Source organism: Gossypium hirsutum, unplaced genomic scaffold (assembly GCF_007990345.1).
Source record: "Gossypium hirsutum isolate 1008001.06 unplaced genomic scaffold, Gossypium_hirsutum_v2.1 scaffold_411, whole genome shotgun sequence".
Classification (NCBI taxonomy): Eukaryota; Viridiplantae; Streptophyta; class Magnoliopsida; order Malvales; family Malvaceae; genus Gossypium; species Gossypium hirsutum.
In genome coordinates, this window is record NW_024403011.1 from 12,039 (window position 1) to 25,000 (window position 12,962).

The 12,962-nt window shown below is 51.7% G+C and overlaps 2 non-coding genes across 2 annotated transcripts; both read right to left on the bottom strand.

Annotated features, from left to right (window-relative positions):
• Nucleotides 1-2,459: 2,459 nt before the first annotated feature.
• On the bottom strand, nt 2,460-5,829 carry LOC121226776 (28S ribosomal RNA). The gene has a single exon (XR_005924454.1). It is a non-coding gene; the product is annotated as a 28S ribosomal RNA (ribosomal RNA).
• Nucleotides 5,830-6,061: 232 nt separating this feature from the next.
• On the bottom strand, nt 6,062-6,217 carry LOC121226775 (5.8S ribosomal RNA). Its single transcript, XR_005924453.1, has one exon. It is a non-coding gene; the product is annotated as a 5.8S ribosomal RNA (ribosomal RNA).
• Nucleotides 6,218-12,962: the final 6,745 nt, after the last annotated feature.

Below are 12,962 nucleotides of genomic sequence, written 5' to 3' on the forward strand. Positions count from 1 at the left end.
AATACGGGACAACTCATTAGCATGGACTTTGGTCTCACACAGGAAAATGATATCAGGGACATTAGCAACGAGAAGTTGCTTTAACTCCCGAACTGTCGTGGGGTTTCCAACCCCCCGATAGTTTCAACAAAAGATTTTCATTGTTCTTTGCGGGGCTGGTCACCAGCCACCGCGTTCAAAGGTGAAAGACTCTCAAACAGCCTCTTTTTTGCCATTTTTGCCGAACTTTCTTCCAGACTTTCTCCTCCTAAAACCCTGTATCTCTTTCGTTTGCTCTTAAACCTTCCCATACCGTCCCTTATAATTCTGTGAAAACTTTTTCCCCCACGAAAAGAAAAGTCCAGTCCCCCGCCAAAGCAAGATTCGTGCAGCCCAGAAAAACCTATATGCAAGAAACCATGCAGAAAACGTAGAAAAGGAGAGGAGAAATAAAAGGAAAACCCCAGGACATGCAAGAGAATATGTAAAAAAGGCGATTAGCTTCACCCGGGTCAAAGACCTAACCACCATGGGGACCACAAACCGCCAAGAGAAGAAAAAAGACTTAAAAACCATCCAAAACAACACCCAAGAAACGTACGGAAAAGGAAAGCCAAAGAACATAAAAACAGAGACCTCCGTGAGGACCACGGTGGTAACCAGTCAAATCTCACGAGACACTCGTAAAACCATGCAAAAACCAAGCAAAAGCAGCGCAAACTAACATAAAAGCACCCAAGAAATCAATGAAAAGTAGAGAAAAAATGGAAAATATAATAAAATAAACCAAAGAAAATAGAATAAAGACGGCAGACGGGCCCCACACGTAACACAAAATTGTCCAGCGGTTCAAAAAACCCTCTAGCATCGAAAAAGCAAAAAAGCACCACCAAGAACCAATAGGCAAGCCCTGTGCACGAACCCCGAAGCACTAAAACAGTGCAAAAGCCTTGTCACCGAACAAACACCGTCTGACACCAAACACCAACAACTCAGATACACCCCCACACAGAACCAAAAAAACAAAGACGAAAGAAACAACACCAAGAGAAATCACACAATCAAACCCCCTTTACTGCCATAATATCCAAAGCGAATAAGGCAGACACATAACAAAAAATTTAAGAACCGAAATCGTCCAAATCTTGTAGAAAAAATAGAAAACGCGCGCATTGCTTGCTACCGCTACTAGGGGACATTCTTTTTTTTTATGGGCTACCAGGCGACATTCATGTGTCTGAAACGGGGACACTTTTTTTACCCGACACTCCCGCACCAACAGGGGCCCAACTTTTGCTTTGGTGCTTGAGGCTCTCGCACATCCAAGCACCAAGGTTGTCGATGGTGTCAAAGGCTCCCGCACATTCGAGCCACCAAGATGCCAATGGTGCTCGAGGCTCTCACACATACAAGCACGAAGGTACCGATTGTGCTCGAGCCTCTCGCACATCCAAGCACCAAGGTTGCTGATTGTGGCCGAGGCTCCAGCTCATCCGAGCACCAAGGGGCCGATGGTACTCGAGACTCCCCCTCACCTGAGCCACCAAGGTTTCGATGCTGTTCGAGGCTCCCGCACACCCGAGCCACCAAGGTGTTAGAGGCTCTTGTTGCATAAGGGAAGGGACCGGGACGATTCATTCATTGTTGGGTATACGAATTCTACCCTTGTAATGGGGAGGGACCGGGACAATTCATTCATTTTTGGGTACCGAACACGTAACGATATTCGAATTCTACCTTTGGTATTGGGGAGGGACTCGGTTCATCATTTTCATATATTTTGGGATGCCTCACCGGGATGGATCGTCGGAGCACCGCCGGGAACCTAATCGGTGGTGAGGGGTACCAACGTCCGGGTGTACGATGGGCATGGGCAGTGCCCTGGATAACCCCTGTTCGCTCAATGTCACTTCCCCCTAAAGAGCTAAAGAAACTTGGTCAATACGCTACCAGGCGACATACATGTGTCTGAAAGAGGGACAGTTTTTTTTTGGGTTCCATATGTCTGAAACAGGGACACTTTTCTTAGCCCAACGCTTTCGCACCAACAGAGGGCCAAAGTTTCTGATGGTGCTCGGGGGTCCCGCACATCCGAGGCACCAAGGTGCTGATGGCGCTCGAGGCTCCCGTACATCCGAGCCACCACGGTGCCGGTAGTGTTGAGCTTCCCCACATGTCTGAAACGGGGACAGTTATTTTAGGTGACTTGGTGTTTTCAAGTGAAAATTTTGCTGTTGGCCGAAAACAAATACAAGAAGCCGAATGTTGGGTCCATGAAATATGGCATAATGGCACGGTGGGACAAAAAATTGAACAAGTGCCCAGAGTCACCAGCAAAGGCCCCCGTTGTGCCATGTTTCCCGAAGAGGGTGGCACGGCCAGCTGTTTAACTAACTCCTTACAGCAAGTCCCCCACCTGGGGACCCCAGGGTCGGGTCGTACAAAAGAACGAGGGGGATCGGATCGGTGATAGGAGAGGGACGAATCGAAGCGACAATGGGCTAAATCTCAGTGGATCGTGGCAACAATGCCACTCTGCCACTTACAATACCCTGTCGCGTATTTAAGTCATCTGCAAAGGATTCTACCCACCGCTGGGTGGGAATTACGCTCCAGGGAGGTACCCGCGACTTGTCTGCCGCCGCCGCTGCACCTACGACACGTGCCCTTGGGGGCCAGAGACCCTTATTGCGGGTCAAAAATCAGGCGACGGGTACGTGCGTCGCTTCTATCTCAGGTTCTGACTTAGAGGCGTTCAGTCATAATCCAGCGCACGGTAGCTTCGCGCCACTGGCTTTTCAACTAAGCGCGATGACCAATTGTGCGAATCAACGGTTCCTCACGTACTAGGTTGAATTAATATTGCGACACGACCATCAGTAGGGTAAAACTAACCTGTCTCACGATGGTCTAAACCCAGCTCACGTTTCCTATTGGTGGGTGAACAATCCAACACTTGGTGAATTCTGCTTCACAAGGATAGGAAGAGCCGACCTCGAAGGATCAAAAAGCAACGTCGCTATGAACGCTTGGCTGGAACAAGCCAGTTATCCCTGTGGTAACTTTTCTAACACCTCTAGCTTCAAATTTCGAAGGTCTAAAGGATCGATAGGCCACACTTTCACGGTTTGTATTCATACTGGAAATCTGAATCAAATGAGCTTTTACCCTTTTGTTCCACACGAGATTTCTATTCTCGTTGAGCTCATCGTAAGACAGCTACGTTATCTTTTAACAGATGTGCCGCCCCATCCAAACTCCCCACTTGACAATGTCTTCCACCTGGATCAGCCGACCAAAGCTGGCCTTGGGTCTAAAAAGAGTGGTCGTGCCCCTCATCCGATTCACCGAATAAGTAAAATAACGTTAAAAGTAGTGGTATTTCAATTTCGCCCGAGAGCTCCCACTTATCCTACACCTCTCAACTCATTTCACAAAGTCGTACTAGAGTCAAGCTCAACAGGGTCTTCTTTCCCCACTGATTCTGCCAGGCCCATTCCCTTGGCTGTGGTTTTGCTGGATAGTAGACAGGGACAATAGGAATCTCGTTAATCCATTCATGCACGTCACTCATTAGATGACAAGGCATTTGGCTACCTTAAGAGAGTTATAGTTACTCCCGCCGTTTACCCGCGATTGGTTGAATCTCTTCACTTTGACATTCCGAGCACTGGGCAGAAATCACATTGTGTGACCATCCGCAGGGACCATCGCAATGCTTTGTTTTAATTAAACAGTCGAATTCCTCTTGTCTACACCAGTTCTGAGTCAACTATTCGTCGCTCGGGGAAGGCCCCCGAGGGAGACATTCCCGGTCCGTCCCCCGGCCGGCACGCAGCGACCCGCTCTCGCTGCCAGAGCAGCTCGAGTAGTGCACCGGCAGCTGACGGGTTCGGGACTAGGACCCTGTGCCAATCCTTCAAACCCAATCCTTTTCCCGAGTTTACGAATCCATTTTGCCGACTTCCCTTGCCTACATTGTTCCATTGACCACAGGCTGTTCACCTTCGAGACCTGATGCGGTCATGAGTACGACTGGGCACTGACGACACTCTGTCCTCTAGATGTTCAAGGGCCGCCGGGGTGCATCGGACACCACGCGACGTGCGGTGCTCTTCCGGCCACTGGACCCTACCTCCGGCTGAGCCGTTTTCAGGGTGGGCAGGTTGTTAAATAGAAAAGATCACTCTTCCCGAGGCCCTCGCCGACATCTTCAGACTCTCTAACATTGCCGTCAGCCGCCGCGTCCTGGTTCAGGAATTTTAACCCGATACCCTTTTGAAGCTCGCGCTAGACGCGCTATCGGACAGGCTTCCCCCGTCTCTTAGGAACGACTAACCCATGTGCAAGTGCCGTTCACATGGAACCTTTCCCCTCTTCGTCCTTCAAAGTTCTCAATTGAATATTTTCTACTACCATCAAGATCTGCACCGACGGCCGCTCCGCCCAGGCTCGGGCCTCAGGTTTTGCGGTGACTGCCGCGTCCTCCTACTCAACGGGGCCTAGCCCTTGCCCCGACGACCGGGTATAGGTCGCGCGCTTAAGTGCCATCCATTTTCAAGGCTAGTTGATTCGGCAAGTGAGTTGTTACACACTCCTTAGCGGATTTCGACTTCAATGACCACCATCCTACTGTCTTAATCGACCAACACTCTTTGTGGGTTCTAGGTTAGCGCGCAGTTGGGCACCGTAACCCGACTTCCGATTCATCCCGTATCGCCAGTTCTGCTTACCAAAAATGGCCCACTTGGAGCTCTCGATTCCATGGTGCGGCTCAACGAAGTAGCCGCGCTGTCCTACCTATTTAAAGTTTGAAAATAGGTCGAGGGCATTGTGCCCCCGATGCCTCTAATCATTGGCTTTACCCAATAGAACTCGCTAAGGGCTCCAGCTATCCTGAGGGAAACTTCAAAGGGAACCAGCTACTAGACGGTTCGATTAGTCTTTCGCCCCTATACCCAAGTCAGACGAATGATTTGCACGTCAGCATCGCTGTGGGCCTCCACCAGAGTTTCCTCTGGCTTCACCCCGCTCAGGCATAGTTCACCATCTTTCGGGTCCCGACAGGCATGCTCTCACTTGAACCATTCTCAGAAGATCAAGGTCGGTCGGCGGTGCACCCGTGAGGGATCCCACCAATCAGCTTCCTTACACCTTACGAGTTTTCTAGCCCGTTGACTCGCACACATGTCAGACTCCTTGGTCCGTGTTTCAAGACGGGCCGAATGCGGAGCCCGCAGGCTGACGCCCGGAGCACACAGGTGTCAAAACACACCGAGACGACGTGTGCTGAATCCCACAATCGAGGCGACGATGTCTCTACGGGCATATCAAAGGCTCGAGCTTCGGCCATCGCCACGACCCGAGCTGATGAGCGGACCAGCTCTCGCTGTTCTAGATCTGACCGGGGCGCATCACCAGCCCCCATCTGCCTTCCTCCCGACAATTTCAAGCACTCTTTGACTCTCTTTTCAAAGTCCTTTTCATCTTTCCCTCGCGGTACTTGTTCACTGTCGGTCTCTCGCCTGTATTTAGCCTTGGGCGGAATTTACCGCCCGATTAGGGCTGTATTCCGAAACAACCCAACTCGTAGACAGCGCCTCGTGGTGCGACAGGGTCCGAGCACGACGTGGGTCTCACCCTCTCCGGCGCCCTTTTCCAGGGACTTGGGCCCGGTCCGTCGCTGAAGACGCTTCTCCAGACTACAATTCAGACGCCGATGGCGACCGATTCTCAAGCTGGGCTTTTCCCAGTTCACTCGACATTGCCAGGGGAATCCTGGTAAGTTTCTTTTCGTCTGCTTATTGATATGCTTAAACTTAGCGGGTAATCCTGCTTGACCTAGGGTTGCGATGCGAGCACCGTCCTTGCGATGCCGAAAGGGTTCAAAGGTCTCGATCGACGAACACGCACGACTCCGAAAGAGGTTGCTTATAGCATTACCTACCGATCGTCGCGACGATAATGTCGTCGAGGACTCAAATTTAGGCCAACCGCTGGCTGTGAGTGCACGGAAGGCCAATTTTCGCCCGCGGTCCAACCGAGGCTCGATATGTCATGGTTGGATGGGGCCGACGATGCGTGACGCCCAGGCAGACGTGCCCTTGGCCTAATGGATTGGGGCACAACTTGCGTTCAAAGACTCGATGGTTCACGAGATTCTGCAATTCACACCAAGTATCGCATTTCGCTACGTTCTTCATCGATGCGAGAGCCGAGACATCCATTGCCGAGAGTCGTTCTGTATATTTTGGGACAAGAGAACAACATCACTGAAGCACCGACACCGCAAACAGTACGGCGACAGAAGGCGTGCCCCTTTTTTTGTTTCGATTCCTTGTCGCGATTCGCGCCGGGGGCTTGATCGTTTTGCCTCGAAGAGGTTGATCCCGACATCTCACCCCACCCGATGGGCAAAGGGATTACGAGACTGATTTCTTCGAGACACGGGGGTAGTCGAGAGGCGAGGATGCTCCTGTACCACCTCCGGTGTTGTTTGCAATGCGTTCACAGGTTGTTCTGCTAGGCAGGTTTCGACAATGATCCTTCCGCAGGTTCACCTATGGAAACCTTGTTACGACTTCTCCTTCCTCTAAATGATAAGGTTCAGTGGACTTCTTGTGATGTCGAGGGCAGCGAACCACCCACAGTACCGCGATTCGAACACTTCACCGGTCCATTCAATCGGTAGGAGCGACGGGCGGTGTGTACAAAGGGCAGGGACGTAGTCAACGCGAGCTGATAACTCACTCTTACTAGGAATTCTTCGTTGAAGACCAACAATTGTAATGATCTATCCCCATCACAATGAAATTTCAAAGATTACCCGGGCCTGTCGGCCAGGGCTACTCGTTGAATACATCAGTGTATCGCGCGTGCGGCCCAGAACATCTAAGGGCATCACAGACCTATTATTGCCTCAAACTTCCTTGGCCTAAAAGGCCATAGTCCCTCTAAGAAGCTAGCCACGGAGGATCACCTGTGTAGCTAGTTAGCAGGCTGAGGTCTCGTTCGTTAACGGAATTAACCAGACAAATCACTCCACCAACTCAGAACGGCCATGCACCACCACCCATAGAATCAAGAAAGAGCTCTCAGTTTGTCAATCCTTACTATGTCTGGACCTGGTAAGTTTCCCCGTGTTGAGTCAAATTAAGCCGCAGGCTCCACTCCTGGTGGTGCCCTTCCGTCAATTCCTTTATGTTTCAGCCTTGCGACCATACTCCCCCCGGAACCCAAAAACTTTGATTTCTCATAAGGTGCCGGCGGAGTCCTAAAAGCAACATTCGTCGATCCCTGGTCTGCATCGTTTATGGTTGAGACTAGGACGGTACCTGATCATCTTTGAGCCCCCAACTTTCGTTCTTGATTAAAGAAAACATACTTGGCAAATGCTTTCGTAGTTTTTCGTCTTTCATAAATCCAAGAATTTCACCTCTGACTATGAAATACGAATGCCCCCGGCTGTCCCTGTTAATCATTACTCCGATCCCGAAGGCCAACATAATAGGACCGAAATCCTATGATGTTATCCCATGCTAATGTATACAAGCGTAGGCCTGCTTTGAGCACTCTAATTTCTTCAAAGTAACAGTGTCGGAGGAACGACCCGACCAATTAAGGTCAGGAGCGTATCACCAGTAGTAGGGATGAGCAGGCCGGTGCTCACCGTGAGGCGAACTGACCGACCCACCCCTTCAGTCCAACTACAACCTTATTAACTGCAACAACTTAAATATACGCTATTGGAGCTGAATTACCGCAGCTATTGGCACTAGACTTGCCTTCCAATGGATCTTCGTTAAGGGATTTAGATTGTACTCATTCCAATTACCAGACTCATAGAGCCCGGTATTTTTATTTATTGTCACTACCTCCCAGTGTCAGGATCGGGTAATTTGCACGCCTGCTGCCTTCCGTGGATGTGGTAGTCGTTTCTCAGGCTCCCTCTCCGAAATCGAACCCAAATTCTCCGTCACCCGTCACCACCATAGTAGGCCACTATCCTACCATCGAAAGTTGATAGGGCAGAAATTAGAATGATGCGTCACCGGCACAAAGGCCGTGCGATCCGTCGAGTTATCATGAATCATCAGAGCAACGGGCAAAGCCTGCTTCGACCTTTTATCTAATAAATGCATCCCTTCCAGAAGTCGGGGCTTGTTGAACGTATTAGCTCTAGAATTACTACGGTTTCCCGAGTAGCAAATACCATCAAACAAACTATAACTGATTTAATGAGCCATTCGCAGTTTCACAGTCTGAATTTGTTCATACTTACACATGCATGGCTTAATCTTTGAGACAAGCATATGACTACTGCAAGGATCAACCAGGTAGCATTCCTCCGCGACGTCGGCACTGTATGGCCCTCAACATGCCGCGTGAACAACGAAGAGGTCATAACAGAGCACGAGCATTGTTCGTGTCAAGGGAAAAAATGCATAGGCATCGAGAGATAAGGGCCTAAACCCTACTCTCAAAAATATTTTCCGCATTCGAAAGCACGATCGAGCACTAGTGCACCGATGAGGCCACACCAATTTAAAAGGGCGCACTCAGGACACAAGGCACGATTGAGGTCCACCACACACCCCGAAGGGTACGAGATGAAGAAGGGACGACAACACATCCATAATTCTATCTGGCTTAGGTACGCAACATAGGATCCCGATCCCACCTCTTGGGTTCAATTACAACAAGGGGAGTTAATGAAGATGACTGCGGCTCAAAATTTCGATGCGATTAGCATGGAGCCTGCCAATACACACAACCAAAACACCACTCATATGTCCATTGCGTACTAGTAGTAGCGCCCGCGCACACTGCCCAACAGTCCACCCAACCAATCGAATGGTAGGGGAACGGAAGGAACAACAAATGAGGGCGCACCACAACTGCTTGGCACGAGAACTACGAGGGGTAAAATCCCACTGGGACTTCGTCGAGCCAAGACCGAGTCTACAATCTCAACTTACACCCCCTAGTGAGCCGTTGCCGTCAAAGACTTGGTACTGGGGTTATGGGCAGCTTCGAATGCAGGCAAGGCCTTGGGAAGGCCAAGGCGCCGTGTGGTCGCCGACTTGGGATGCACAAGGCGGACGGGCAAGCCAAGCTCGAGCCCGTAATATTGCATAAGGCACCTGAAGAGATCTTTTCTTGATATAGGAAACTTGGTCCTGCAGTCATTGGCTACATTTCTATGGGCACGGGCTTGGCCGGCCGGAAATCATTACCCTGGCCACTACCACCGGTGACCGACCCACCACCATTGATGAGTCATTGCGGGATGACCCATGGGGGGCTAGACGCACCCCACCTCGGCCCGGGGGGGCATGTCGGGGGGCAATGGATCTCTACCCCTTAAAGAGCTAAAAAACTTCGTCAATGTGCTACGAGGAAACATTCTTTTTTTTTGAAAGAAAAGGCACAACGGCCACCTCAATTAATAGCATCACTTAATACAATATTGTGGATTTCCCTCGGGTAATCCAAATCAAAAGTTTCAGTACAATTATTAGTGAAAGCCAAACAACAAAGCTAATCTGTAGCTTTATTACAGCAGCGGGGGGCCCACTTGAAATTAAAACTAAAGCTCGGATTCAAATTACTAAGCAAATCCCGAATGTAGTAGCCCAAAGTTGACAAGTCAACATTCGGTCTTCTGAGGCGATTAACCAGGCTAGCGCAATCAGACTCAAAATCCACCCGGGCCCACAAATTTTCCTTAGCCAAATTAACGCTCTCCTCCAACGCGTAAAACTCTGCCCATTCCGCACTGTAGCTTCTGCTTAACACCCCAGCACGACCCCCAAGACAAAACCCTCGTGGTCACGAGCAATAATTCCAAAGCTGGTCTTCCGATCTTTTACCGCTGCATCAAAGTTAATCTTTACCCTCCCTTGGTTCGGCTTACGCCATCCCTCCTCTACAACAGGCTTTGGCAGAGCCGGCTCCTTCAGCAAGTTAAAAATGTGAAAGTCATGGCTCAACGCAGTAGCTCTCTCCCACGTTACTTTGGCCTCCTCCTCCAAATTCTGAAACACTTTGTTATTCCTGCAATTCCAAATATTCCAAAGGATCGAAACAAAGTCCGAGAGAGCCTTAACATCCAGCGAGCGAGCCACCTCTTCGATCCAGTCTACACCCCGGCAGTGGTTACCTTCCAGCAGATTACTATTCAAACCCCCATGCACCAGCACTGCTTGAGCCTTAGGGCAATCTTTCAACGCATGGATAAGGGTCTCTTTGTCTCTTCCACACCTTGGACAGTCACTGTTGAAATCCCTTCTGATAGTCGAAATTTTTTCATAAGTGGGGAGAATATCATGCCTAATACGCCAGCAGAAAATTCTGATATTAGGCAATGTTTGCAACTTCCACACCATCTTCCAGAAGAACCGGTGAGGCCCCAGCCCCATATGCCTGAGAGTCAACCACGAATAAGCAGATTTAGTGGAATAATTAGCAAACGGGCTATGAAACCAAATACGAGAATCGTTCGGACCATCAGGGATAATGGGAATATTATAAACTTGGTCCCCCACTAAATCACCATAAATCTCCCTCACCTTCTTTTCATTCCAACCATCTTTCTCCTCATTCAACAGCTCACAAACTCTATTCTCCTGGATCTCCCTTCTTGGAAGGCGAATTGAGTCACACGATAAACCCTCAAAACCCCAGTTCTCTTTCCACAAATCAATCTTATTCCTGTTCCCCACATTCCAGCCAAAGCCATCATACAACTCGCTAGCCGCCTCCACAATGCTCTTCCACGTAAAGGAAGGCTTATCAATTCTTTTGGGACGCAGCACATCACCCTCCGGGAAGTATTTAGCGCTGAGAACTTCAAAACAAAGCGTATCCCTGCAGCTCATAAGGCGCCACACTTGTCTGCCTAATAACGCCACATTAAAACGGTGAAGGTCCCTAAAATCGAGCCCCCATGCCTTTACTGTCTGAAACGGGGACACTTTTCTTTAGCCCCCACATCCCCAAGGTGCCGATGGTGCTCGAGGCCCCGCACATCCAAGCACTAAGGTTGCCGATGGTGTCCGAGGCTCCCGTACATCCGAGCCACCAAGGTGCTGATGGTGCCCGAGGCTCTCGCACAACGAAGGGCCTATTCTACCAATGGTGCCTGAGGCTCTCGCACATCCGAGCACCGAGGTACCAATGGTGCCCGAGGCTCTCACGCGACCAAGGGCTTAGTTTGCCAATGGTGTCCGAGCCTCCCGCACATCCGAGCCCCTAGGTGCCGATGGTGCCCGAGGCTCCCACATGACCAAGGGCCTAGGTTGCCAATGGTGTCTGAGGTTCCCGCACATCCAAGCACCAAGGTGTCGATGGTGCTCGAGACTCCCGCACGACCAAGGGCCTAGGATGCCGACATTGTTTGAGGCTCCTGCACATCATAGCACCGAGGGGCCGATGTTGCCCGAGGCTCCCGCACGACCAAGGGCCTAGCTTGCGAATGGTGTCCAAATCTCCCGCACATCCGAGTGTCCAGGTGCCGATGGTTCCCGAGGCTCTTGCACGACCAAGGGCCTAGGTTGCCGATGGTGTCCGATGCTCTCGCACATCCGAGCCCCTAGGCACCGATGATGCCTAAGGCTCTCTCATGACCAAGGGTCTAGGTTGCCGATGGTGTCCGTGGTTCCCGCACATCCAAGCACCAAGGTGTCGATGGTGCTAAAGGCTCCCGCGCGACCAAGGGCCTACGTAGCTGATGGTGTCTGACGCTCCCGCACATCCGAGCGCTGAAGTGCCGATGGTGCCTGAGGCTTCCCCACGACCACAGGTCTAGTTTGCCGATGGTGTCCAAGGCTCCCGCACATCCGAACGCCTAGGTGCCCGTGGTGCTCGAGACTCCCGCATGACCAATGGCCTAGGATGTCGATGGTGTCCAAGGCCCTCGTACATCCGACCGCCTAGGTGCCAATGGTGCTCGAGGCTCTCGCACGACCAAGGGCCTAGGTTGCCGATGGTGCCTGAGGCTCCCGCACGACCAAGGGCCTAGTTTGCCGATGGTGTCTGAGGCTCCCACACATCCAAGCACCTAGGTCCTGATGGTGGCCGAGGCTCTCGCACGACGAAGGGCCTATTCTACCGATGGTGCCCGAGGCTCCCTCACATCCTAGCACCGAGGTGCCGATGGTGCTCGAGGCTCCCGCACGACCAAGGGCCTAGTTAGCTGATGGTCTCCGAGGCTCTCGTACATCCGAGCCCCTAGGTGCCGATGGTGCCTGAGGCTCTCGCACGACCAAGGGCCTAGGTTGCCGATGGTGTCCAACGTTCCCGCACATCCAAGCACCAAGGTGTCGGTGGTGCTCGAGGCTACCGCACGACCAAGGGGCTAGGTAGCCGATGGTGCCTGAGGCTTCCGTAAGACCAAGGGCCTGGTTTGCCGATGGTGTCCGAGGCTCCTGTATATCCAAGCACCCAAGTGCCGATGGTACCCGAGGCTCCCGCACGACCACGGGCCTAGTTTGCCGATGGTGTTCGAGGCTCCCGTACATCCGAGCGCCTAGGTGCCGATGGTGCCCGAGGCTCTCGCACAACCAATGGCCTAGGTTGCTGATGGTGTCCGAGGCTCCCGCACATCCGAGCGCCTAGGTGCCGATGGTGCCCGAGGCTCTCGCACGACCAAGGGCCTAGGTTGGCGATGGTGCCTGAGGCTCCTGCACGACCAAGGACCTCGTTTGCCGAAGGTGTCCGAGGCTCTCGCACGACCAAGGGCCTAGTTTGCCGATGGTGTCCGATGCTCCCACACATCTGAGCCCCTAGGTGCCAATGGTGCTTAAGGCTCTCGCATGACCAAGGGCCTAGGTTGCCGATGGTGTCCGCGGTTCCCGCACATCCAAGCACCAAGGTGTCGATGGTGCTCGAGGCTCTCGCACGACCAAGGGCCTAGGTAGTCGATGGTGCCCGAGGCTCCCGCCAAACCAAGGGCCTGGTTTACCGATCGTGTCTGACGCTCT